Source organism: Peromyscus californicus, unplaced genomic scaffold, assembly GCF_007827085.1.
Source record: "Peromyscus californicus insignis strain IS unplaced genomic scaffold, ASM782708v3 Scaffold_17__1_contigs__length_78620276, whole genome shotgun sequence".
Taxonomy (NCBI): domain Eukaryota; kingdom Metazoa; phylum Chordata; class Mammalia; order Rodentia; family Cricetidae; genus Peromyscus; species Peromyscus californicus.
In genome coordinates this window covers 27,828,170-27,839,949 of record NW_026294469.1, presented here as the reverse complement: position 1 = coordinate 27,839,949, position 11,780 = coordinate 27,828,170, and the positions used below count along the sequence as shown (strand labels likewise).

Genomic DNA, 11,780 nt, shown 5'->3' with positions numbered 1-11,780 from the left:
AGGAAATCCTCGCCAGCGACCGGGCAGGAATTCCAGCACAGCGCAGCTAACAGTTGTTAAAGGCCCCTTTTCTCCCTTCTCAGCCATAAGCAGTTGTTTCTCTAGTAATCTCGCCAGAAACCCAGTTTACAGGCAAAGGACATGTACTAAACCTCTTGCGCAACCCCAGTTGGCATCTGATTTTACTTTATCAGGTTGTAATTCCATCCAAGGAACCACCCTATAAATTCACTTAACAAAAGAGAGAGAAGTGGGGTGGTTCGTCGCAACCTTTTGAGATGTAATTTAACCACCAAAGATATATATGGCTAATACGAAGAGAATTGCGAGTCCCCCTCGAGGAGTCCATACTTGGGTATTGCCTTTCTGTGTTTCCCTGTGCGCCTTCTAAGCCTCATGCTTATGCCCATGTTAAAGTTATCTTTAATACAATCCCAGATCCTCTTCATCATAGTGGCTAGTCCTGAAATTCTTTTCATCCTCTAAGCCAGGAATCCTGGTTTGGACTGGTCAAAGTCCCTAACATTAGGAGAGCTCAGGCTGCTGAAGGTAACAGCGTGGTGCTGTTTTCCTGTCCCCTCACTGCTGATACACTGTCGTCTGGTCCCCTGTGCAAGGATCGGGTCAGCTGGAGCAATCGGCCCTACTTTTTTCCTCATGTGACAGGCTGAGGCTTTTGAGTAGCTGCTCCTTTCAAAATACTTAAGGATTCACAGGCCCTGGTCAGTCAGAGCCTTCCAGTTCAGTTTCAGCCAGTGTTAGTTTTTTTGTAAACTGGTCCCACTTTCACTGCTCTGGAGTTCTATTGGGGGGGGGGTGTTCAGACTTCCTTCCTCCTTCCCCCAAATATGTGACTTTTAGGTGGGTGGAAGTCTCTGGGATAAGAGTACTGGGTGTACCTACGATTAGACCCAGGCATGTGGTAGGAAAGTTGTGTTTATCTGTTAAACGATCTCCAGCCATATGCCAGCCACCATTCTAGGATCTGAGAAGACAGATTGATAAAGAGCATTTGTGGCCTCCAAAAATACATGGCTCCAGTACATTAAGAGTAGACTGGAGTAGGTGACATTAAGGCTTTAGAAGTGGAGGCAGGAGGATCAGTAGTTCAAGGGCATCCTCAGTTACATAGGTCTAGGCCAGCCTGGGCTACATGAGGTCTGGTTTCAATAAATAAATAAAAAAGGAGTAGACTCTGAGATAGGCCTGGGGACATAGGCCTGTAGTTCTAGTACTGGGGGCTGAGGTAGGAGGATCACAGATTCAAGATATAATGAGGTCTGGGCTCTTCTGGGCTATAGAGTGAGACTTTGCCTCAGAAAGAGCAAGAACGAAGTCAGTAGGGCTGAACTTAGGACTCCGTGTCTGATGCCAGGCCTGTCCTGCACGAGGCCAAGTTCAATCTCTAGCACTGACAAAAAGCAAATGGGCTGTAGTTCCACAAATAATGCTTTGAATACCAGCTTTCTGATTTTCTAACTTTGTGGTCTTTTGCAGGGTGTTTTTTGTTTGGTTTTGGTTTTGATTTTTCAAGACAGGATTTTTCTGTGTAGCCCTGGCTGTCCTAGAACTCACTCTGTAGAAAATTTAACATTTCTTGCTTTTTTTTTTTTTTTTTTTGTTTTTCGAAATAGGGTTTCTCTGTGTAGTTTTTGGTGCCTGTCCTGGATCTTGCTCTGTAGCCCAGGCTGGCCTTGAACTCAGAGCCAGGCACCTGGCTCTGCCTCCCGAGTGCTGGGATTAAAGGCGTGGGCCACTACTGCCCGGCAACATTTGCTAATTTTATTATTATTACTATTATTGATTTTTTTTTTTTTGAGACAGTATTTCTCTGTGTAGCCCTGGCTGGCCTGGAACTTGCTCTGTAGACCAGGCTGTCCTCAAACTCAGAGATCTGCCTGCCTCTGGGATTAAAGGCCTGTGCTACTTTGCAGGGTTTTTAAGCACACTTAGCCTGTTGTCTGTAAAATAGGGAAAACAATACCTCACGTAATTGTGAGATTCAAAACAACATATGTGTTTAGTATAGGTTCTGGTACAAGAAATATAAATTAGTATTAATTATAGTAGTGGAGGAGGTAAGCAGGGAACTGTAAATTATATTTTAATAGAAGCATGAGCAGTGGGTAGGGAATATATCATGGAAGGATTCATCCATGTGGTTTGCATTTTGAATTGGGCTTTAAAAACACAAGGAAGTTTATCAGATAGAGAAGGGGAAGGACGTTGCAAGCAGAGGAATCCACATAAGCTCCAGGAGCCTGCATACGGGGAACTGTTCAGAAGTGTTCTCGCGTGGGGAGTAGGGACAGCCACCTTTCATAGCCCATGTGCTGCCTGAAATAAAACCTCAAGTGTGCTGGGTTGGCTCTGTTCCTCCGGGGACTTCTGGGCCCTCTTTCCTCTCAGCCTGTCTGCAGTTGGCTTTCTTCCTCAAGGCTCAGCCTGATCTCAGGGCCGCAGTGAAGACTCCCTAACTGGTGGAGCCCTCGCCACTTAATTCTCTGCTTTTCCCAATCCCTGTAGTGCTTAATTTTTACTGCACAGTTTAGCAGTGATTATATGTTGTCCTGTTATTTAATTATCTCGTCTGTGTAAGTGTACCCAGTTCCGTCCCTCAGGGGAGGGGTGGCATCTTCCCATTTTGTGTCCCACATGGGGCTTAACACATGCTGTCAGCCCACAAAATATATTTCCACAATGTCTCTTAACTGCACATAGCCAAAAGCACCAGACCCTTATCATGGGATGACTGATTTGAGCAAAAATGTGTTCATTCCACGTACATTCATTGAGGTCCTGGCCTGTTTGAAGTTAGTTAAAGGGGTTTGAAAGAGAGAATAAGGTATCTGCCCCCATACACAAAATGGCATTATCGCCGGGGGTGGTGGCACACACCCATCATCCTAGCATGTGGTTGATTGAAGCCAATGGATCGTGAGTTCAGAACCAATCAGATGCCTCGTAAGACACTGTCAAGGAGGAAGAGGAAAGAAGGAACATTTTCCCCCAGAATCTTGGGAATATACAGAGACTACTTGAATGAGAGGTAGTGTGGAGGTAACTGGAATCCTCCCATCCATTCTGTTGTTAGGGCAAACCACGGTAACACTGTTGGGATGATACTGACTTTTGTCTTTACTAGAGATGCCAAGGCCTGAAGCCATCAGCCATTTTCTTCTTGGCTGTCACAGTCTGTTTTTGGATTATGGCCCAAAGTCAAGTTGATTCAATCCTTTTACAAAGGCCAGCTGTTTTCATTAAGAACCTATTGTCTAGGTACCTAGTAAATCACTTCTTGTGATGTGTATTCAAGCTAATGTGTTCTTACAACAGGGGTAGGGTAGACATTGGTTGTTGCCTTTATTTTTGGAGACATTTTAAATTTATACTAGTCAAGTTTATGAGAGTTTATTCAGTGTTAGAGAATGCCTAGAGTACTTAACAACTTTTAAAAAAAATGGATGTGGCCCAGTATAGTGGCATATGCCTATAATCCCAGTACTCAGGAGGCTGAGGGAGGAGGATTGTCATGAGTTTGAGGGCAGCATAGTCTACATAGTGTGATATAGGCAGCCTACGAGATCCTGACTCAAAACAGCAAAACAGGTCAAAGCAGCTTGTTTTTGCAGTGGGCAGCAGTCAGTGCAGAGATAAAAACGGACCCAAGTGCTGAGAAGTGACTGAGCGCTCAGCCCTAAATAATGATCATCTTCCAACCTCCAAGACTTAAGGAAGACTTTCGAAGAGGAGGCAGAATATAAGAGCTAGAGGGTGAGGAGGGGTGCTGTGAAAGCTGTCTTCAGGACATGGCATGGCTCTCACTTGTGAACTCACGGCAGTTGTGGTTCCCTGCACAAAATCAAGCCAGCTAAAATTCTGATACTGTTGAGAGGTGCTCTCCAGGCCCCACCCCATATTTAAGGAGCTGTTGGCAGTTGATATCTTCTGGGAGAGGGAAAATTGTTGTTTGAGGATGTGGCTGCTGGCGGGCGGGTTTCCCACGCTCCAGGGGATGGCCCCACATCCACGCACATATGGGCAGCTGATATAACTTTATGTGCTATCAAAGGAAAAGGAAGACTTGAAGTTGAGAAGGAGATGTGTTGGAGAGATCCAGAGGAAGTTGGAGAGGGAAGTGGGGGTGTGTATGTATAAGTGTACGCAATCATATTTCATTGTATATATGTATGAAATCCCCAAGAATAAAGAAGAATTATAACAAAACCCTGCCCTCACTGAGGAAGTGATGTAGTAGGGCGAACAAAGCCAGTAGGCAATTAAAATACAGAATGGCATTTAGTTATTTATTGCAGCATAGCAAACACTCCAGATCTTGGTGGCTTAAAACTGTCATTATTTCCTTTGGTTCTGTAAATGGGTGGGACTCAGCTGGGCAATACTGCTGCTCTCACTTGAAGTCTCATGAGGTTGTAGTTAGATGGCAGCTGGAACAGAAGTCATGAAGACAACCGGAGCCACCGAAAGGCTGGGCGTCTTCTGCATGTAGTCTCAGGGCCTCTCGACTCCACGCGGCCTCCCCATCTGGGCAGCTGAGCTTCTTACACAGTGGCTCAGAGTGTCTAAGAGTAGACCTGCCAGGCCCCTCAAAAATGAGGCCTGGAACCTGCACTGTTTCCCTTCTGCGCTCTGTTGGTTAAAGCAAGTTGGGAGGCCAGCCCCAAATTAGTGTGGGAGGGGAGACCCCAGAGCGTGACTGGGAAAGTGTGGTTCTTTGGAGACTCGCAGGATCTACAGTAGGGACTGTGCAGGAGCTCCATATAGATGACAATTACAACAATAACAGCTTTCCTCCTCTTTTTTTTCTTCTTTTCCTGCTTTCTTCTCTTCCTCCTCCTCCTCCTGCTGTATGTATGCATGCAGGTGGGTATGTGTTCCCAGGCACATGCATTCAGAGGCCATAGAATGACATGGAGTGTCTTCCTTTATCACACTCTACCTTATTCCTGTAAGACGGGGTCTTTCACTAACCCAGAAGCTTCCCGTTTGGGTAGGCTGGCTGGCCAACAAGCAAGCAGGATCTGCTTGTCTCTGTCACCATCCCCACATTGGAACTGTTACATGCATGCATAGCCATGCACAGCTATGTACATGGGTGCTGGAGGTCTGAACTCAGGTCCTCATGCCAGCACAGCAAACTCTCTTACCCACTAAACCATGTATCCAGTCTGCATGGGTTGACTTCTTTCGAAACTGAGTGAAGAAGGGCCAGAGATAGAGCTGGGGTGAGGGAATGTAGCTCAATTGGAAGAGTGCTTGCCTAGAATGCATTAAGACCTGTGCTCAGTTCCCCCAGGACTTCATAAACAAGGCATGGTGGTTCATGCCTGGAGTCCCAGCCCTAGGGAAGTGGAATCAAGAGGATCAGAAATTCAAGGTCAATTTCAGATACATAGCAGATTGGAGGTCAGCTTAGGAGGCATGAGACCCTATCTCAAGAAAAAAAAAAAAAAGTATGGTAAGGACTAGGGGCGCGCGTGTGCGCGCGCACACACACGCACGCACGCGCGCACACACACGCACACACACACGCACACCCGTGTACCCGCTGTGTGGGATCGATTGGGTCCAGGAAAGAGGTCAAGTCCTCATTGTCACCCTGTCCTTTCTCAGCCAGCAACCTCACATTTGTCACTGAGAAGGCTGAGTCATTACCTCAACATTGGTATTAGTTCTTTTTGCTTTTTACTAGGTGGATTTTTTTTCTAATGCAAACTCCTTTTTACAAATGTTTTGTTTTGTTTCATTTATTTTTAAAAGAACATTTTGTCAGAAACCTGCTGCCTGGTAGGAACCTGGACATGGGGTTGGTCAGGTGGTTAAACAATTTATACTTGGGTGTGAAGTGTGCTGAGGAAGAACCTGCTGGCAAGGAGCAAGGAGCATGCCATTGACCTCTCAGATAAAAAGATATATGAAATTGAAATTATCTTTTCATTACCAATGAAAAGGTAATGTAGAAGAGGGCAAAGAAGGTCGTTAAAAGAGTTTCTACTCTAGTAAAAAGTCAAATAGTACTAAAGGGTTATATCAAAATGCAGCAGACCTCTGCTACATGCTCCCTACCCTCCAGTCCGGCTCCCTGGGGGCGGCCATTTTCAACTCTTTGAAGTGTCAGGAAGCAGCGCAGAAGAGCAGGAGTTGTGTGACATCAACACAGTGCTCCCACTGACTGCCTGGTTATCTTGGACAGGTTAATTATTATCCTTTCCCTTAGTTCTCTTATCTGCATCATGGGACTAAGGAAAGTAGTACCCTTATGAGAAAACACAATGAGTGGGGACTCCATGTGACGGTGAGGATGATGATCAGTGAGTGGGGACTCCATGTGACAGTGAGGATGATGACCATCAATGAGTGGGGACTCCATGTGTCAGTGATGATGATCAGTGAGTGGGGACTCCATGTGACAGTGATGATGATGACCATCAATGACTGGGGACTACATATGATGGTGATGATGATGATTATGACCATCAATGAGTGGGGACTCCATGTGACAGTGATGATGATGACCATCAATGATGGGGACTACATATCATGGTGATGATAATGATGATCAATGAGTGGTGACTACATGTGACGGTGATGATGATGGTGATCAGTGAGTGGGGACTACATATGATGATGATGGAGGAGGAGGAGGAGAAGAGAACTTGAGAGCCACTGTGAACATACCTGGACATTAGTCACACACCATACAAATAAATACAGGGCACAGTTGTGACTTGGAGGACGTGACAAGAACCCAGACCCAGTTGGAGAAGTTTGAGCTTCTCCTTTGTTCTAAGCCCAACTGTTTGTTCTTAGTCCCATCCCTCTCCTGTCTCTTCTACAACCTTGCCACTGTAAGTATCCTGATCCTCATATCAAAGCCTTCATCTCTTCACTGAGTCTTTGCTTTCTGCCAATGAAATGTGCACGGGTCTTTCCTATCTTGGTCAAGTCTTTTAGCTGGTCCTCCTGCTTCTTCAGTTATCAGTCTGTTTCTTTGTCTCCACCCCCACATTTCTCAACACGAATGCTGCCTCTTGTTTCTGTAGGAATCCCTGACTTCAGCCTTGTCATCCACTTCCATCTCTGTCTGTCTGCTGCACTGGGCACTAGGGCCCTCAGAGCCCATCTCATTAGCCGCCAGGGTACATTTGGACCCAGAGTATTTGACTGGGTTGGCCACATTACTCCTTCAATCTTACCTACAAAGACTCACCATCCCGCTTCCCTATTTCTGTGTTTCTCCAAGTGATCCAGGAAAGCAGCCTTGAACTCCAGATTGGATCAGCTCCCTTCTCCAGTCCTCCTCATGTTAGTTTGGACTGTCATTGTAAATACTGAAAACTCACCGAAGCTAGCATCTGTTGCATCAGAATCTGGAGGGGTGGGGGTGGGGACCTAAGGAGTACCAATAGCCGGAGCCTAAGAAAGATAAAAAATGTGGGTTCAGGAGCCAACCGAGTGAGCCCCTCCACAGACTGCCTTATGGGTTTCTTGTGATCTGTACAGACACCCCAAAGGTGTCAGACACTCCCACACCTAGCTGATCCCCAGGTCGTGCAGAAATCACCCTCTTGCATCAGGTGCTTGAATGTGTCTGTCCAACTTCCCCTGAGATGTCCCCACCTTGTTAGCTTTCCTCCGCTGCCTTTGTTTCTGTGAAATGGGGTCCTTAGTACAGTGATTGGCACACAGGAAGGCCTCAGTGAATGGTGACAAGGGTCAGTCTTGCCATTGTTCTCTTTCCTGCCTGTCAGTCCGAGCCCACCTTCTAGCTACTTCGGTTAGAAGTTCTGCTGCAACCTCAGATCCACCTTTCAGAGTTCTCCAGATACCTGAGGCTGGGCATGTGGCTCAACTGGTAGAATGCTTGGTAGCATGCACAAAGCTGAGTTCACTCCTCAGCACTGAATAAAACTGAGTGAGGTATCTCATACCTGTGACGCAAGCACTTGGGAGGTGGAGGCATGAGGGTCCCAAGTTCCATCTTGTCCTCCACTACATAGCAAATTCAAGGCTAGACTGGCTACATGAGACTCTATCTTAATTTTAAGAGGGGAGGAGGGCTGGAAAGATGGCTCAGCAGTTAAGAGCACTCATTTCTACAGAGGACCCAGGTTCAGTTCCCAGCACCCACATGGTGGCTCACAATCATCCGTAACACTCTGGCACATAGACATACGTAAGGGCAAAATACTCATATACATAAAATAAATCTATGTAAAATTTTTTAATGATTTGTTTTTATTTTATGTACATTGGTGTTTTGCCTGCATGTGTGTCTGTGTGAGGGCTTTGGACCCCCCTGGAACTGGAGCTATAGACAGCTGTGAGTTGATATGTGGGTGTTGGGAATTGAATCTCGATCCTCTGGAAGAGCAGCTGGTGCTCTCAACCACTGAGCCATCTCTCCAGCCCCTAAAATATTTCTTTTTAAAGTAAGAAATAAAGGCTGGCAAGAGGGCTCAGCAGGTAAAAACTCTTGCCACCAAACCTTACAAGCAGGATTCTATCCCTGGGACCCACGAGGTAGAAAGAGAGAAGCTACTCCTACAAGCTACCCTCTGACCTTGCTGCATGTGTTATGGTGTGCACACTCACACAATAAATGTGATTTAAGGAAATAAAGGAATTTCAGATATGGAGGAGGATGCAGGCTTCGGAGTGCTGGGGGATGGGGAAATTTGAAAAAGCTGGGTGATCTCATCAGCTCCTTGAAGAAACCCCTGTCTGGCTTGAGCCAGGCCTCAGCTCAGAAGACCCTGAAGCAGGATTCCCTCCCTGCTCCCAAAGCCTGTGGATCTAGGTGTGGCTGCCGTTGAAGAGCAGCATAGAGGATGCGAATCCAGTCTTTAACAAGCTGGGGATGCTGAGAGATGTAGCAAGATCTGCAGCGCCTGCAGGAGGTGAGAGGTGAGAGCAGCACCCTCAGGGCAGTGTGCCAGGCTCAGACTGGGGCCTTCCCCAAGGGCTGGCAGCCAGAAGCCAGAGGTGCTCCCGATTCTGCTGAGCACTTGTAGGTCCTCTCTGCACCCTTGAGAGCATTTCTCATTAGGCTCTATGTGGGAGCAGGGTGTCTGGCTTCCTTGGGTCCAACAACCGTGCTCTCCCCTCCTGCTCCTGGGTGGTGGCTCCCCTGCCTCTGGACTGCAGCTCCCACTCCTACCGGCACAGAACTGGGGGTGGAGCAGCCTCACAGCTGTTTGCTCCCAGGCAGCATGGCTAAGTAGTTCACAGCTCTGGCTCTGAGTCAGAACCCGCCCATTTCAATCCCTCTGCTGCCATTACTATCTTTGTGGCCCTGGGCGACTTAACTCCGTTATGCTTCATCTGTGCAGCAGGGCTAATGATAGACCTTCATATTGGCCCTGAGCTTTGCTATGATAATGCAGAGAAGGCACTCAGCTTGGTCCACCTCTGCCTCCTGGAGCCGAGGGCCCTGTTCTTGTTCTTTCTCTCTTTTTAAATTGTATTTATTTTATGTACGTTGGTGTGAAGGTGTCAGATCTCCTGGACAGTCGTGAGCTGCCATGTGCATGCTGGGAGTTGAATTCCTCTGGAAGAGCAGCCGGTGCTCCCAGCTGCTAAGCATCTCTCCGGTCCCCGCCCTGTTCCTATGGAACAGCTAGCCCCCTGCCTCAGCACTCTGCTGTCTCTCTCCCTCCCATCTGTGTTGCCCTGTGTTCACATGTCCATCTCCACCTTTAGGCCAGGGCACCACTAGGTCCAAGATAACATTGCATGTGTCTGTGTTCTTGGTGCCCAGCACAGGGCCTGGCCTGTTGGACAATAGGAATATGAATTCACTGTGGGAAGGAGTTGGTGAGGCCGTAAAAGAAGACCCAGAAGACGGAGACTGGAGTGGCTCGGCAGTTCGGAGTACGAGCTGCCTTTGCAGAAGACCTGGATTTGGTTCCAAGCTCCCACAACTTCACAACTCCAGGGTATCTGACACATTCTTCTGGCCCCCAGGGGCACCAGACTCCCACATGGTGCACATACACACAGGCAGCGAAGAAAAAGAAGCCAGGAATAGTGGTGTGCGCATTTCATTCCAGCACTCTGGAGGCAGAGGCAGGCAGCTCTCTGTAAATTCTAGGCTAGCCTGGTTTACGCAGTGAGACCCTGTCTGAAGAAGAGGAGGTGGAGGAAGAGGAGTTGGGAGGAGGGGGGAGAGGAGGGAGGAGGAGAGAGATAGAAGGGGAGTGGTTGGAGAGGAGTCATCCTGTCCTCAGAATTCCATCTGGTTTTAGTGGCCCACCTTCCACTCTGGTCTTTTACTGCACTTCAAGAATCTATTGTCACTGGCTTGGCCTGGGGGCCAAGAATACTGCAAGGACCACAATAGATTGGGCTACTGACATTATGGAGCAAAATACCAGATTTATGGACATTAAGCATATAACCAAGTTAAGGATACATTTCATCCAGGAACCTTGCAAGGAAGGAGAAGCCCAGGCTAGAACAGAGCACATTTTGGGAACGGGGGAGGCAGTAAGAGTTTCCTGGGTGATGTGAAGGGTAGGCTGTATTGAAGCAGAAGATGAAAAAGAACCTTCCACAGAAGGCCTCAGGCAGAAGGGAACCGGGCTGTTGGGCAAAAGATAAGGTTAGCACAGCTGTAGCCGAGCGATGGGATGGGTCAAGACCTCTACAAGGCTGCAGAGCTGCATCCTGCAGATCCACAAGGAGAGATGTACGCCTCTGTCCTAATGATAATAGCTCACATTTATTCAATTTTGTGTATATGTATACTGTGCTAAGCACCTTGTGTGCTTTTGTCGTTTACCACCCACAGTCCTCTAGGAGCCTGTTACCGTTATTCCCACGCTGCCTCAGTAAGGTAAATCTGCTCAAAGGCGATCAGCAGGCTGTAGTAGCTAGGATTTGAATCCAGACATCGGGGACCCAGCACCTTCTCTCCTAACCCTTGGGTGGTCCAGCCAAAGAGCTAAATGAACATCTCGACCGCACTCCTCAGCAGCCCTGGCCCCGGCAGGTCAGGCATGAGCTCCCTGGCTGCGGGGTTGACCTGGAGAAGCTGTCACAGAATCGCCGACCTGGACTTCCACCCGCGTGGGACGCGACCGCAGTGCGGAGGACGCTAGTGCGTGTGCACGCGCGCTGTCGCCGCCGCTGTGCGGGCTGCAGCCGCGAGCTGCCCCGGTCCGGTGGCGGGGTCGCCCCGCGGCGTCCGGCAGGGGGCTCTCGGTCCCAGGCTGCCGGAGCTAGCCCACAGCCCGGTCGCCTGCATCACATCCCCTCTGTCCTGGGGCGTAGGGGGTGCGGTGGGAAGCGGGCTTTCGTTTTTGATTTAAAGCGACTATTTTAAAATGGGTTTCTATTCTTTTTTTTTTCCCCCTGCTTTCTCTCACAGCCTGAAAGATGGAGAAAACGACACCAAGAATCCATTCTAAACGAACAACCAAGAGGAGATGGCAGCTCCCAGATGTTGATGTTTTGTTTTTTGACATAAATCTTCGCACTCATATGGGAGTTTTCATTGATTCATGTTCCCATCTGCTGAATTTCCTTTTATTTATTTAATATGGCTTTTTGGGGAAATCTTGCTTCGAAGCTCTGGAGAAGCATAAAGCGTGGCAACCGCTGCAGTCCTCCTTCCTCTTCCAAGCCGAGGCTGCTGGGGGGCAGGGAGATGCGGTGGCGGCCTGCAGAGGGGGTGCTGGGCGTCCTCGATGGGGGTGGGCGCTGCAGACCTGCGCTAACGTGGCGATTCTGCCTCTTCGAGCCTTCCAGAGGCAGGG

At 48.3% G+C, this 11,780-nt stretch overlaps 1 long non-coding RNA gene across 1 annotated transcript; it reads left to right on the top strand.

The window, feature by feature from the left end:
* The first annotated feature begins 880 nt into the window (after positions 1 to 880).
* On the top strand, positions 881 to 11,504 carry LOC128112752 (uncharacterized). The gene is made up of 2 exons (XR_008219143.1): positions 881 to 11,122; positions 11,393 to 11,504. It is a non-coding gene; the product is annotated as an uncharacterized LOC128112752 (long non-coding RNA).
* Positions 11,505 to 11,780: the final 276 nt, after the last annotated feature.